General features: G+C 35.9%; 1 long non-coding RNA gene across 3 annotated transcripts in view; it reads left to right on the top strand.

The window, feature by feature from the left end:
* The window catches only part of LOC123858805 (uncharacterized), a 140,197-nt gene that overhangs the window by 85,900 nt on the left and 37,930 nt on the right, over positions 1 to 16,367 (top strand). For 2 of the 3 annotated variants that reach the window (XR_010410402.1, XR_010410401.1), the window contains exons 3-4: positions 9,359 to 9,403; positions 12,369 to 12,496. This is a non-coding gene — a long non-coding RNA (uncharacterized LOC123858805). Of the gene's footprint in view, positions 1 to 6,545; positions 6,640 to 9,358; positions 9,404 to 12,368; positions 12,497 to 16,367 lie in introns of those variants that run through there. The other variant, XR_010410403.1, reaches the window with a different exon arrangement.

Below are 16,367 nucleotides of genomic sequence, written 5' to 3'. Positions count from 1 at the left end.
CTTGTATACCAAGCCTTTAGAGAGTTTTTCTATTATCAATATAAATAATTGATGTGACTTCATGAAGCATAACACCACCAACAGTAGTGAACCGACTGTTTAAAAACTAGAATATTATTGTACAGGCCAAGTTTAGGCCACCCCAAGATGGGACACTTTGGCATGAACGTTATTTTGAGTTAAAAGCAATCTAAACCCAGCAAATTCAGAAAAAGCTCTTTACCTCCCCCTCAAATTCCTTGTACCAGGAAGAGAGCTATTAACAGAGATTCTTCTTTACCTGAGACACTTACCTACATAATGGGCCAACCTTTGTTTCCCAAACATCTTTCACCTTCTTGCTAAGGACTTTCTCCTCTGTATCCTCAGACCCCTACTCCTCTCCTTAGCTTATACAAGCCTCATGCTGCCTCTTTGGAATTTCCATGTCTGTCTGGATTCCCTGTATATACACTATTAAATTTGATTTTCTCCTATTAATATGTCTCATGTCAATTTAAGTTCAGCTAGAAGGACCTTGAGGGGTAGAGGAAATTCTTCCTCCTCAACATTATCAACATCTTTAAGTTATAAGTGTATTCCTCCAAAGTTCTATTCCTCTACCTCCCTTCCAGAAGTAACGGATGTATGTCCTTATCTTCTAAAATAAAATTTTCACATATATAGCAATCCTTAAATAATAAGCTGTTTGTAAAATTTACAGCATGTAATTTAGTTATATATGTATACATATTATGTATTATATAATTACATAATATTTAATTTTCTCCAACTTGCTCTTTTCATTCAACATTGTTTTTCATTTATATATCTTATTGCCAGTAGCTATAATTTATTTTCACAGCTATATAATATTCTGTGACTATGTCATAATCCATTCATCCACTTCTGTCAGTAGATTTTTGTTACCTGATTTTTTCCTATCATTTCAGTCATTGTCAATTATACAATTCTTGTACATATCTTCTAGGACTCATATGCAAGTTTCTCTAGGTTTTGTTACTAGGAGTAAAATAGGTAAGTTTATGTTCTAATTTACAGAATTATTGTTTTCCAAATGTATACCCCTAGAGCTATATATATTTTTCATTATTTCCTTGCCAACAATGGATACTATCAGAATTTTTTATTTAATGTAATATAAATAAAATGATATCTTGTGATTTTAATTTACCCTTCTCTGATGACCAATGAGACTGGGCTATTAGTATTTTCTCTAATTTGAAATGCCTGTTTGGTCATTTATTATTTTTGTTTGTTTTGTGGGGTGAGGAGTTTGTCTTTTTCCTGTTTATTCATAAGAATTCATAAGAATTTACTTAATGGGTACTAATCCTTTGTTGAATTTATGTATGTTTCAAATAGTTTGTGGTTTATTTCCATTTTCTTTATGGTGTCTTTTGATAAACAGAAGTTCTTTCTATTAATGTAGTTGAATTTAGCAATTTTTTTTTCAATTAGTTAATATTTTCCATATTCTGAGATCATAAAAATTATCTTCTATATTTTCTTCCAAAAGTTTCCCTTTGGAATTAAATTTTTAATTTACCTGGAATTTTATAATACATGTTATAAAGTAAACTATAAATTTTACTGTTTTTTCATATAATTAGCTTATGTCCTTTCTCCAGTGATCAATAATATCCTGTTTGCGATTATGAAGTTCTACTATGCATAGGTCTGTTTCTGCACTCTCTATTCCATTGAGTATTCTATTCCACGGGCCAACTGGTCTCTCTTTGACTTAATATCACATTATATTCACTGACACGTTATAATAAAGCTTAGTATCTGATAACACAAGTTTCCTACCTTATCCTTCTTCAGTTATGCTTTACCCATTTGGGGACACTTGATTTTTCAAGTAAGTTTTAGAATTAACTTGTCAAATTTCTTAAAAATCCTATTAAATTTTGATTAAGACTGTAGTGAAATTTAAGAACTGACATTTTTATGATAGTTATTCCATCCATAAACATGGAATGTTTCTCTTTTTATATTTGTGATTTAGCTTTTAATAAAATTTTAAACCTTTACCTTTTTGTATATCTTTCAAAGTCTCTATTTCATTGTGTTTTAGTATTATAAATATGTATTTTAAGTTATGATTTCTAAATTTGTAGCTGATGTATATCAACACATTAATGTTTGAGTATTATATTTAAGCACCTTGATAAACACTAATTCTAATATTCTTGGTAGATGATTTGGTTTCTATGTAAACAATCATATAATCTGTTAGTAGTGACATTTTAGTTTCTTTCCATATTTACAGTAATTCTTTTCTTACAAAGTAGATCGGCCCCCAGTAAATGATGCTATTGAGCACCAGAAATGTAACTAAACAATTTATTTTTATTTATTTGTCAGAGAGCACAAGCAAGGGGAGTGGCATACAGAGGAGAAGCAGGCTCCCTGCCAAGTAGGGAGACCGATGATGTGGGACTTGATCCCAGGACCCTGGGATCATGACCTGAGCCAAAGGCAGACGCTTCACCGACTGAGCCACCCAGGCATCCCAACAATTTTTTTTAAGTTTAAATAGCAATTTGTGGCTAAAAGATATTTTATTGGACAGTGTAGATCTAATATTTTTGTTCTGTCTTATCTTTATTAACACAGAAGTTAGTCATCATTTTACTATCTACATTATTTCTTTTTAGATTAATCTACATGTTAAGGAAATTGTTAAACATTTCTTCTTGCATTTCATAACTTTTTTGTAGAATCTTTCCTCCTTTAGTATATCATTTAGAATGTACATTAGTAGAGGTCTATCACTGGTAAACTCTGGGTTTTTCTTTTTTGTAAATGTTATTATTTTGATAATGACCTTGAAAAAGAATTTTTTTACAACACAATTCTAAGTTGATGGTTATTTCTCTCCGCATTTTGAAGACACTACTCTAAGGACTTTTGGCTTTGACTAAAGCTGTTGAGAAATCTGTTAGTCTAAGTTTTCTTTCTTGTAGGTGTTCTGTTTTTTTCTCTGGTTGCCTTTCAGATACTTACTTAATCTTTTGTGTTCTGAAGTTTTGCTATATTTTGCATGTATATTTCTTTGATTATTCTGTTTGGTAAATATTGTGTATCTTACACCTGCAGTTTCTGTCTATCATAAGTACTCAGCCATTCTCAGCCTACTTCTAAACCCTTCCAATATGCCTCTTTTGCATTCTTTCTGTATTATTTTTCAGAAACTATTGCATGTATGTTTTACCTTCTTGTATTAATTCTGTCTTCAATAGTTCTTAATCTTTTATATATACATTTATTTATTGGTCTTTTCAATTTGTAAAAGGTGAAGAATTTTTTTTTTTTTTTAAGATTTTATTTATTTGACAGACACAGCGAGAGAGGGAACACAAGCAGGGGGAGTGGGAGAGGGAGAAGCAGGCTTCCTGCTGAACAGGGAGCCTGATGCGGGGCTCGATCCCAGGATCCATGTTATCTCTCAGTACTGCAAATTCTTTAGTTCTTGTTTCTAGTTCATTGTCTCTTCAGTTGTCTAATTTCTTTTTTTAAAATGATTTTTTTAAAGATTTTATTTGTTTATTTGAGAGAGAGAGAGTGAGAGAGAGCATGAGAGGGAAGAGGGTCAGAGGGAGAAGCAGACTCCCTACTAAGTGGGGAGCCCTATGTGGCACTCGATCCTAGGACTCCAGGATCATGACCTGAGCTGAAGGCAGTCACATAACCAACTGAGCCACCCAGGTGCCCTAGTTGTCTAATTTCAATAAATCTTTTTTTTTAAAGATTTTATTTTATTTATTTGACAGAGAGAGAGAGAAACAACTAGCGAGGGAACACAAGCAGGGGGAGTGGGAGAGGGAGAAGCAGGCTCCCGGCTGAGCAGAGAGCCCGATGCAGGGCTTGATCCCAGGACCCTGGGATCATGACCTGAGCTGAAGGCAGACGCTTAACGACTGAGCCACCCAGGTGCCCCAAATCTTTTTTTTATTTATAAAATTTCTACCTGATCTTTTTGCAATCTGCTTCATCATAATATCTCCAGGTTTTGGCAGTTTAAGTTTGTTTTTTGTTGTATCTGCTGACTCTCACTCATGGTGGTCTAGTTCATTCATTGTTAGGTGATTTTTAAAAATTGTGAGTTTAGGGGTGCCTGGGTGGCTCAATTGGTTAAGCATCTGCCTTTGGCTCAGGTCATGATCTCAGGGTCTTGGGATCAAGCCCCATGTTGGGCTCCTTGCTCAATGGGGAGCCTGCTTTTGCCACTCCCCCTGCTTCTTCTCTTTCTCTCATTCTGTGTCAAATAAATTAAAATCTTTAAAAAATAATTAAAATAAATTCAAAATTTTTATTTTTTAAGTAATTTGGGAATTCTGAAGGTTTAATGTGTTGTGGCTTCTGTCACATAAGATTTGCATTTTCTTCACTGGAGCCAAAGGCACATATAACTGCAACTACCTTAACTCCTATGGAGCAGCATTCTGTTCCACACCCTCACCTTGCAGAATGGCTTATGTGTCTTCTAAGTCCAGAACTGCTATTTTTCAGTGAGGGGACTTGACTTTTATATTTGTTTACTGGCACTATTCAGGGTTTAACTTACTGTTCTTTTGCTTCTTCTCCCTCTTTATCCTTCTCTTTCTTCTCCTCATCTTGGGAGATTTCCTGTTTTTTGTTTTTTTTTTTTTCTTTTTTGAGCCCAACTCTGCTTTAAAGAAGTATGTTGTAGTTATGCAAGATCAACTTGCATTGCTTTAAGAGCACCATTTGGAACATCTATCCCATGATTCTACTAACATCAGAAGTTAGCCCATGACTTTTATTCAGTAGCACATATGCTTCTTCTAGAGCCTTGCGGCATTTCTGGATTATAAAGTGCTTATTATAGAGCCTTTAGCACTGGAATTAGATTGATTCACTTGTTTTCCTCATATGCCAGACTTTGAACTTCATGAAAATCTAATCAGGTAATTATCTCAATAAAATATGGACAAAATACTAAATTATATCTGAAAAGGAGGGGCACCTGGCTGGCTCAGTCAGTAGAGCATGCAACTCTTGATCTCAGGGTCATGAGTTCGAGCCCCACATTAGGATTAGAATTTACTTAATAAAAAAAAAAAATTACATCTGAAAAGGAGACATAAGGTTTACATTTATGGTCTTCCTTAGGAAAACATTTTCCTAAAAGGTTGTAGATACATGTTTTTATTTTTCCAAAATTCATCCCTCTGGTTTATATTGCCTAAGATTATAGAAGAAGGCAACATGTGGAAAGAATACTGAATTTGGGGTCAGGAAAATGACTATAATCTTAGTTTAGACACTAAGCATATGATTTTCAACAATGTAATTAACTTCTATGAGCCTCTATTTCCTCATTTGTATAATGGAGGTAATTTCTATTTCACACAGTTATTATATGTGGAATTACCCATGACAGTGTCCAGTAATGGAGAGAATATGCCACCCGAAAATATGCCTTTTTGGCATAAGGATTATCTTGAGCTGCTTATTCTTAAGAAACAACAGACACGGGAGAAGGCCTAAAAACCAAGTAGAAGTTATCCCTTTTGAAAGGGACATTTTTTATAAGGGTGTCTCCCTCTCTGTATCAGGAAGAGAAAGATGACCTAATCTCAGAAATTTTTAGCAGTGGAAAAGGCAACAACTTAAATCCACATGTATACCCTTGTTTGTTTTGCCTGATAAACTCCCATAATGGTCTTCTTTTCCCATCCCAACATTTTTTGTTTTTAGCTGGTGGCTTGGACTGTTTTAGGGGAGTTACTCAGTTTTCCTGGATATCTACCATGTATACAGGAGATAGACATGTCTAATTAAAAATCTGTTTTTCTCCTATTAATCTGTATTTTGTTACAGGGGTGTCTAAGGAACCTAGAAGAGTAGAGGGCAAATTATTTTTCTTCCCCTACAGTTTGACAACCCATGATGGGACCCACTGAGATACTATACTTGCCTGCAGATAGGATCCTAGAAGACGGGCAGAAAGTAAGACTTCTTACTAAAGTAAGCTCTCCAGGGTCTATTTCTGTATGCCTGGTTTAGAGAAGGTTAAACACACACACATACACACACACACACCAAACTTTATTCCTTTATTTTCAAACCTAGATTAGCAGAGAAATAACTGAGTGAATTAGTTTCTTGGGTATAGTGACTGCTAAATATTTTTATTATGAGTACTCTTTCTATTGTTCCCTTTCCTCCCAGAAGTGGTCATTGTATGATTTTGCCTCTTTTGTTATAAGGAAGAGAACCATAGGCAAGATGAGGTTTCCTTTTGTCTTGTTCTGTCTTAAGAGCAGGACTTTGTGACTGGTGAGGATATTCTCTCTTGTCTCAGCCAGCTGAAATAGGCAGGGGATCCAAATTTGGAGAAGAGTTAGATCAGTGGACATTCACAACTCTACTCACAGGGACCTTGATTGGCTGATAAGGGGGGTGTTCTTCCCACCCCTTATACTGTAGTTAAACGGACAAGCCAGATTGTCCCCTGGGGAAAATGCCCTCACAGAGAAAACAGATGAATTTCTCCCGGGCCCTCTTATAAAAGATCAGGAAATGTCTTCAGTTGGAGGCCAATGTGCATGGGCTAATAGAAGAGGTTTTTTGGTCTAAGGTTGAATTGTACACTCAGAAAAAAAGGTAAGCACTTATACAGACTTTATAAAGGCATATGACATTAAATCCTGAAGCTCTAGAATGTAGGAATTTATTGATTTCTATCTTAGTTGGAAATCTCTCTTATATAAAGATAATGTATTTGATATCAAGGGGCTAATTCACCCATCCATTTTAGGCCACAGTCCAGATCTTTGAGGAATTACAAACTCTTTGTCTTAAAAATATTTACAAAACCAGAAATGCACCTCTGAAGCAATTCAAAGTCCACCTATCATTACCAATTGCCAAACCTCCCCTATTCATCTCAAAATGCTTGCAGATATTGAAAAAAAAAATCAGAACATTGGAAATAAGAATTGTCCTACACTTAAGAAAAAGAGGAAAAATGAAAAAGAAGGAAAAATTTAAATAGTAATTATGCTACACCTCTGGTAACAGATATACCAAAAACTCCCATCTTGGAGAAAACTTTTTTGTGCTTTTGAATATACCTTTCTACCCTGTCTTCTCTGTATGCTGACAGCCATTTCTTTGTAATGCAAACTTTAGGGAAATGGTTCTCATCAGGAGGGGAAAAAGGAGCTATTTAGAAATTTGGCAAAACAAACAAACAAAAAACCACCTTAAGTGTTTTTTTTCCCACAAATATTAGTAAAATAGCTTTAGCCATCTGAGCAGGTAAACTTATTTCATTTGCCAGAAACACATTTTGGATCCAACTGTTCTTTTATAAACTAGTGAGTTTTATATTGTACCTGACACATGGCTAAAATTTTAAAACAAAAGCTGTAAGATCTCTGTGTCTGTCTGTATCATTATGTGTGTCTGTTTGTATGTTATGGATGTGGTGTTTTTCTACCTCTACATGGCATTACCAAAATTAATTTGTAAAAGCTATGTTGTGTTTGCTTGAAGGAAAATGTTTGAATGGATTGGGTATCCCAAAAATTTCAGAAATATAAAAACTAACCCTAGTGTTTTTTAAGTTCATATGATCTGGAAAAATCCTCTGTAAGTAAAAATTGGTTGAAGTTTGTTGGTTTAATTAAAATTGACACATCTTCAAAGTTATTAGCCTTAACTATAATGCAGATATGCAACTTTTATTCCACCTGAGTGTACTAGTCAAATAAGATCATATTGTTTCTATTACCAAAGAAAAATAAGATGGCTTAACTTTATGTAATGTCTCAAAATTCTCATGAGCAATGTTAATATGATTATTAAAAACAGTGAATTAAATAGATGTAGGTGGAATGAAAGTTTATAAATGAACTTTTCAACAATGATGAGGTTTTACTGGCTATGTCTCCTATGAAATAGCTTCCAAAATCTTTTTGGTAACTTGAAGTGTTAAAATTGTGCTAAGTGACAGAAAATCATTGAATATGACTATCTTTTTAAAAAATTTTTATTGTTATGTTAATCGCCATACATTACATCATTAGTTTTTGATGTAGTGTCCCATGATTCATTGTTTGTGTATAACACCCAGTGCTCCATGCAGAGCGTGCCCTCTTTAATACACATCACCAGGCTAACCCATCCTCCCACCCCCCTCCCCTCTAGAACCCTCAGTTTGTTTCTCAGAGTCCATAGTCTTTCATGGTTCGTCTCCCCCTCCAATTTCCCCCTCTTCATTCTTCCCCTCCTGCCATCTTCTTTTTTTTTTTTTTTAACATATATTGTATTATTTGTTTCAGAGGTACAGATCTGATACAGAACACTCGTCTATTTACTTTTGGTTTCTTTTTACAAAAAAATAAAGGTATTTGGGTTTGTTAGTTAACATGTCTTGTGCCACATTGGAAAAAGAGGCATATGCTTTTCAAAATTATGAAATGAATTTATAAATTTGCCGATTTAAAGAATTCCAGTGTAACAGTTCATGATTGCTTACTTCTGAGTTTTCACTAGAAATTAAGGTTTCTTTTTTTTTTTTTAAGATTTTATTTATTTATTTGACAGAGTGAGGGAACACAAGCAGGGGGAGTGGGAGAGGAAGAAGCAGGCTTCCTGCGGAGCAGGGAGCCTGATGCAGGGCCTGATCCCAGGACTCTGGGACCATGACCTGAGCCGAAGGCAGACGCTTAACAACTGAGCCACCCAGGCACCCCGAAATTAAGGTTTCTAAGGGTTAGTTCTAATTACATGTATTAATTAGAATTCCTAACTAGCAATAGCAAGAGAAACTATTTTATGTTGGTCTACAGGGAAAGTAGGATATGTCGTTGGAAAAGTAGGATATGTCCTAAGAAAAGGTATAAGATATGGAGATACATTTTTGTTAAGGAAAATGAAAGTAATTTTGTCCTCAAGAACAACTGGTTATTTCAGGATGGGAAAGAAGAGAATAAAGAGCACTCTATATAGGGGCACCTGGGTGGCTCGGTCGTTAAGGTCTGCCTTCGGCTCAGATCATGATCCCCGGATGTTGGGATGGAGCCCTGCATCAGGCTTCCTGCACAGCAGGGCGTCTGCTTCTCCCTCCTCCACTCCTCCCTGCTTGTGTTCCCTCTCTCGCCGGCTCTCTCTCTGTCAAATAAATAAATAGAATCTTAAAAAAAAAAAAAAGAAAGAAAGAATACTCTATATAGATATGGCAAGTTGGGAAGAGAATCTCACCTTGTGTGGCCAAGTGGGCTAAAACTGAATTGTCATTATAAAGCTTTTTAAAATAAGCTTTAAAATCAGTAGTGTACTTACGTAAAACTAAAATTTAACTTTGTCCTTTTAACAGCTGAAATAAACTTTGCTTGGACTATTGGCCTGCTCTTGATAAAAGGTAAAGAAAAATATTTCACACTCTCTTAAGTAATATGCCTCAAAAGCTAAGGTTTTATATTTTATCAAAATAATTTCCTGTGCTTTATGGTGCTTTACCAGGTCTATGATTACTTAAGAAAATTGAATCTTCTCCATATTAAAAGAGCTAGGCTTTGCTTACAAGTATGTATGTAGCATTCTGTATTTATCTTTAAAATCGTTTATTCTCACTTTGACTAAATAGATAATTAAATAGTATTTCATAATGTTCTGTGATCCAACTTACTCAAATGTCCAAAACCCTTTGATATTTTTGACAAAAACCTCAAAATCAAATTCTAAATAAAATCTTTTTGACTAACTTTGGGACATCTCAAAAGATTTATTCTACTTTTGAAAAGAGATCCACACTAATTAGGTGTATTTGATATGTTAAATTATATAGAAAGCATTGCCAAGTAAGAAATAATACTAAACCTTCTTGGTATTATATTTGGAGGGGTATATGTTAATTTAAGTATTCTAGAATTCTATGAAATTCCTGGAAATCTGATATGTCCTGGTTTTATGTTATTCATCATAATTCTATTATCATAAAATGTATGTCAGAAACAACCAAATTTTCTTTTCAATTACATTATAATAAAAATATCTACGGTTAAAGCTCTAATGAGAGTTTAAGTCTTTTTATCATTTACAGACAGTTGTTGTTTTACTTTGATGCTCTTGCAAATTTGTTCTCTCTTCAAGGAGTAAGTCCATGTAAAGGACTTTAAAGTACAGTTTTCTGATAACTTTTTTTTAAATTTAAATTAAATTTATTTTAAATTTAATTTAAATTAAATGAATTCAAATTAAATAAAAAATAATTTAAATTATTTTGTTATGTTAGTCACCATACATTACATCATTAGTTTCTGATGTAGTGTTCCATGATTCATTGTTTGCATGTAACACCCAGTGCTCCATTCAATACGTGCCCTCCTTAATACCCATCACTGGGCTAACCCTCCCCCCCACCCCCCTCCCCTCCAAAACCCTCAGTTTGTTTCTCAGAGTCCATAGTCTCTCATGGTTTCTGATAGCTTTCATATCATACACTGAAGTGGGTCAAAATTTACAGAAGTCTAGTGGAGAAACTGATGGATTCATAAAACTGCTATCAAAGATCAAAATCAACAAGAATTAATTACATGGGACTGAATGAATTCATAAGGATGCCTTTTTGTTTGAAACATTGCTGGCTTACTAATGTTTTGCATTTCCAAATTTAATGAGATTTTTCTCTCATCTATGACTTACAACAATTTGGTAAATTTTACCTTTGTAACCAGAATGGAAACAATTTCATTTTCTACCTAATGGATCCCTTCAGAATTTCAAAACTCATAAAGTTCAATAAGAGTATGTTCTCTTTGTTTTTTTTTTTTTTAATATTTTATTTATTTATTTGAGAGAGAGAATGAGATAGAGAGAGCACGAGAGGGGGGAGGGTCAGAGGGAGAAGCAGACCCCCCACTGAGCAGGGAGCCTGATGCGGGACTCGATCCTGGGACTCCAGGATCATGACCTGAGCTGAAGGCAGCCGCCCAACTGAGCCACCCAGGCGCCCCGAGTATGTTCTCTTTGTAATAGGTCAGTTAGAAACAATTGATTGAAATACCATTTGAGAATGATGTGCATAGATCAGATATGATCAGAGATTTTTAAGGATCCACGTGGACATTATGGAAACAGTAAAGCCCCTTAAAAACATCTTTTTCTACCTTGCTGATAGTGTTCCCATCAGCCCTACCAAGTGAGTAAAGAATGTCATAGGAATCTCAGAATATCTTGGGAACCTTGAGAAGAGAGGAATTTACCCAAATCTATAGGTATTGCAGGCAAAGTCTAATGGGGAGTCCCACCCTGAGGAGGCTTTTAAATACCCAATCTAAGATTCCTTATGAAAAGTTCCAGCAAAGCAGACAAAAAGAGCCTATATGATCAATCACTGTTCTTGTTGCACTAATGTAAATAATTATGCCAGGGTTAATGAGAGTAGACCTACTTTGCAAACAAATTAGTACCTGTGGTTATCTTTGGTAGAAATGAAGGTGATTGTAGAATAAAAACTTATGTTTCAGTAGAAATTACAATATCCCTTTGTAGATATCAGATTCTAACACTATTAACTACTCTGAGGGTTTGTTTTCTACCTGTAAACCAGACTGGATCTTGAATTTTTCGAGTTTTCAAATATTTGGCCACAACTTTCAAACTATGTTTCCAATTTCCCCCCCCCACCTTTTTTACCTGGAATCACTAAGAATAACACTTGCCTTTTTCCCAAAGCACTGTACACTGAAACTGAACGACTTGTTATAAACTTCAGAGAAACCACAACATCTCATTTATGGATAATATTTATGGCTGGTGCTGTATGGGCCATTCAGAAACATCATCAGAGACATTCAAGCTGCAAACTGGAAAAATATGTCCTATTACCACTGCCTAGTCTCATTCTATCTGAAGATGCTTTAAGCCTGACTGAAATTGTAGGGGTCAAGAGCAGGCTACCCCAAGATAGGCCACTTTGGCATGAATGTCATTTTGAGTTAAAACCTATCAAAACCCAGCAGATTCTGGAAAAGTTCTTTACCTCTCCTCCTTAACTGCCTGCCTATACCAGAAAAAGAGCTATTAACAGAGATGCCTCTTTAGAAACTTACATGCATAATAGAGCAACCTTTGTTTTCCAAACACCTCCTCTTACATTCCTGTTAAGTGATCATCCTCTCCTTTGTATCCTCAGACCCTTACACCTCTCCTTAGTGGATATCATATAAACCTCACCTTGCCTGTCTTTGGAATTTCATGTCTGTGTGGATTCCCTGTTCATATGATAGATTTGATTTTCTTCTGTTAATCTCTCTCCTGTCAATTTGGTTGTTAGTCCAGCCAGAAGAACCTTCAACAGAGAGAAAATTCTTCCTCTCCAACAGGTGGCACAGTCAGCAGGATACCTCAACTTGCTGGACACTGCTCACCCCACACACTGCTGCAGCTGAGAGATCCTTGAGAAATCTTACAAGCAGCTGGCAAAAGGCAGAGATTTCAGGGGGTTGACATGGTAAGAAATCTTATCTCTGGAGTCTGATGGAGCAAGAGCAGTGAGAGTCCTTTTTCTTTCCTAAATTTAGATTAGCAGGAGAAAATACTTTTTGGAACTAGTTTTTTGACCTTAGTGACTCTTTGGTTAAATCCCCCCAGGGATGGTTCTTTATTTTTCTTGGTGCCTTTTTTGTTTGTCATAAAAAGGTCAATGTTCACAGTTCTCACCAGACCAGCATCTGTTTAGACAAACTTTGCTGTGGGGTAAAGGCTGCTGCTAAGGGCCATCTTGGAAGCCAAAGCTGCAAAATTGATGGGCACCAGTCAAGCACTTACAAACTAGCAGATTGTTTACCACCTAACTCAAAGACTACTGTGTTAGGATAATTTGGTCATGGAACAGGTTAGATAGACACTAGGTCACCCACTGACCTCAAGAAAACTTCCATGCAATAAGGTTTACTGTAAAACAACACACAGTTCCCAACCTTGCAGTACATCCCTCCTGGGTATTAATGTGGCTCCAAGAGACCCAAGGCTTAGCCAAGAGAAAAACCAGATGAGGTTTTTTTCTTTCATCGTGTTCTGTGTTCTAAGAACTTGGCTTTTTGACCACTGAGGATATCTGTTTCCACCATGAGGAAGGTACATTTACCAGGGTGCATCTTGGTGGTCAAATAGACTGGGGATCTGAGTCTCTCTCTCTCTGTCCCACTGTGCTAGCTCTCAGGGGTGTTTATCATGAGAGGTTCCAGCCCACAGGACCATTGTTGCTTGTTAGTTCTGGAAGGTCCCAATCTACTAGCACCTGCCCAGTGTCACAGGTTAGCCTGTGTATGACTGGAGGCATCACAGGATTTGTGGGAGACCTGACATACCATTTTCATTACAACATTCTTACCACCTGTGCAACCAAGACCTTTGCCTCCTAAGACTAATTTGAGGAGTAAACTTTTGGATCATAGAGACTCCCTCAGCTATGCCCTGTTTGGATATCTATTACATCTTTGGTTAAACCATTTAAAGGCTTATTGCTTTAAGTTGCTAATAATAAATCCTACTTGCCAATGGCCAGATGCTGGGTCCTTTAAATTGGTTATATTTAAAAGAAAAATATTCTTTATAGAGAGCTCACAATTGTCTTCTTAGTATAATGGCTAGCCTTAAGGACACCCATGACAAGACCAAGAACAGAAATTAGACTTAAGTGTCCACTTCCAACATAAATTTCCCTTAAAATTCAGCCTCATCTGCCTGTTTTAAATTCCCTTTCCCTACAAGATTTACAGTGAACATGCCAGCTTCATCTCTAGGTTCAAGTATACAGGTTGCTCATGTAAAGCTGAAAGACAGGAAATGGAGTTTAATAAAAGCACCCAAGATTAGCACTAAGGATTGCTTTGCTCCTACCTTCCAGAGCTCAGTAATCAGGTTCTGCCAGCTTTGGACTTTCCTATGTGATGTCCGTTGCAGGTGTATCTTAGATCCCCCCCCACTGCAAAAGAGTTCATGTCCCCTGAACACCAGTAGGTCTTTTAAATTATAAGGCTATTTTGCCTCTATTTACAAAAGATTCTACCAAATTTAAAGAAATTAAAAAGATTAATGACTATCCACAAAAGAGGACTAAAATTTCACTTAGGCCTTCCTGTAAATGATCTGTGAAAGGCCAATATTCAGGGGCTAATAAAAGCCAAGTTGAATTATATACCTAGAAAGAAGGCTTTTGTTAAAATGCTTTATACATATTTAAAGATGTAAATCTTTTTGATTCCCATTTTAGCTAAAAATCTCCCTGATATAAATAAGAAAATTTAGTTAATATCAAGGCACTGGCCCATCTTTTTAAGGCTATAATCTAATTCTTTGGGGAATTAAAAACTACTGTCTTTGTCTTACAAATCTCTACAAAAGCAGAAATGAAACTCTAGAACCAAGTCAAAGCCCACCAATATTAGTTTCCAAACTTTGCCTATACCTCTTAAAATATTTGTAGATACTAAAAACAACAACAACAACAACAAAAAACAACAACCTAGGATATTGGAACAGAACTGGTACTTTTTAAAAAAGAATTATTTGAGAGAGGGAGCAAGAGGGAGGGGTAGAGGGAGAGAATCTTTCAAGCACACTCCCCACTGAGCGCCCATAAGATCATGATCTGAGCCAAAACCAAGAGCTGGACACTTAACCAACTGTGCCACCCAGGTGCCCCTAGGAAATGTATTTAAAAATTGCTAATCTAAAGAATACTAGTGTAACAAACAGTTCACAATTATTTGTCAGAGAGGAAGACCTTCCTCTGCTCTTGAAGGTCCTTCTAGGTGGACTTAGAATCAAATTGACATGAGACAGGTTAATAGGAAAAAAATCCATATTAATAGGTGTATTTATGGAAAATCCACACTGACACGAAATTCCATAGACAGTGAACCATCATGACTAAGAAGAGGGGTAGGGTCTGAGAATACAAAGGGAAGGCCATTATAAGGAAGGTGAAAGGAGATGTTTTGGAAAAACAAAGTTTGCCATATTATGCAGATTAAGTTTGTTAGGTAAAGGGGAATCTCTTTTAATAGGCTCTTCCTGGTCCAGCCCTCTTTTCCAATGTAAATGTAGACAGCTGAGGACCAGGGAGAGAGCTTTTTCTGTATCTGCCGGGTTTTGATTGCTTTTAACTCAAAATAATGTTCATGCCAAATTGGCCCATCTTGGGGTAATCTGCCCTTGGCCCCTACAGTTATTAAGAGAAACAACTCTGTGTGCAAGGAAAGTATGATGTCTTTATGGATAAAAAAAAGGGGAGTGGGGTGGGAATACGCTTCTGTTGAGGAAAACCTTAGTACAATATCTGAATATAAGATAGAAAGTTGCAGATTTATGGAAAAGGAATCTTTAGAAAGGAATTTTATATGTAGTCAATACTGCCTAAGATTAAGATAAATTCAAGTAAATGAATTTTAATATTAAAAATACACTGAAGTAGGGGCAGCTGGGTGGCTCAGTCGGTTAAACATCTGCCTTTAGCTCAGGTCATGATCCTGGGGTCCTGGGATCGAGCCCTCGTCATACTCCCTGCTCAGTGGAGAGCCTGCTTCTCCCTCTCCCCACCACCTTGTGCTCTTTCTTAAATAAATAAATTTTTTTTAAAAGATTTTTATTTATTTATTTAACAGACACACAGTGAGAGAGGGAACACAAGCAGGGGGAGTGGGAGAGGGAGAAGCAGGCTTCCCGCCAAGCAGGGAGCCCAATGCGGGGCTTGATCCCAGGACCCTGGGATCATGACCTGAGCTGAAGGCGGATGCTTAACCACTGAGCCACCCAGGCACCCCTCAAAAAAATAAATTCTTGAAAAAAAAAAGTACACTGATGCAAAATTAAAACTGTTTTTGTTAAAAAAAAAAAAAGTTTTCTTGAACTGATCTGTTCTTAAATTGTAAACATGTTTTTCTTTACCTTTAAGGGTACCTCCTCAGAAAACAAGGATTCTGTGTTTTGGCAACATATTTTCCTATGTCTAAGAGCTAAATTTTGCTCAAAACTATAACCTGTATTTGGCTTTGATATCTTTTATTGTCATTTGGGTTAAATGGATAATTAGATCTGGTTTCATAATGACATAATCCTATTTAATCAAATGTCCAAGTCTTTTGATGTTTGGCCACATTCTGAGGTGTTCCTGAGAGCTCTTGGAACATTTCAAAAAAATCAAAGAAATTTGTAAGAAATTAACATATCAAATAAGCCTAATTAGCTTAAAATATATGGAAAGCATTGTCAAATAAATGCTACTAAATCCTCTTACATTATATTTATGTAGATATATTATTAAAATAAGTGTCCTAAAAATAGTATGAAACTCCTAGAAATCTGATGTCCTAGGATGT

Source organism: Mirounga angustirostris, unplaced genomic scaffold (genome assembly GCF_029215605.1).
Source record: "Mirounga angustirostris isolate CCGP_5_RB_7025 unplaced genomic scaffold, mMirAng1.0.hap1 SCAF_4, whole genome shotgun sequence".
In the NCBI taxonomy this organism is placed as follows: Eukaryota; Metazoa; Chordata; class Mammalia; order Carnivora; family Phocidae; genus Mirounga; species Mirounga angustirostris.
Note: the sequence above shows the minus strand (reverse complement) of the source record. Positions and strands in the feature narration are given on the sequence as shown.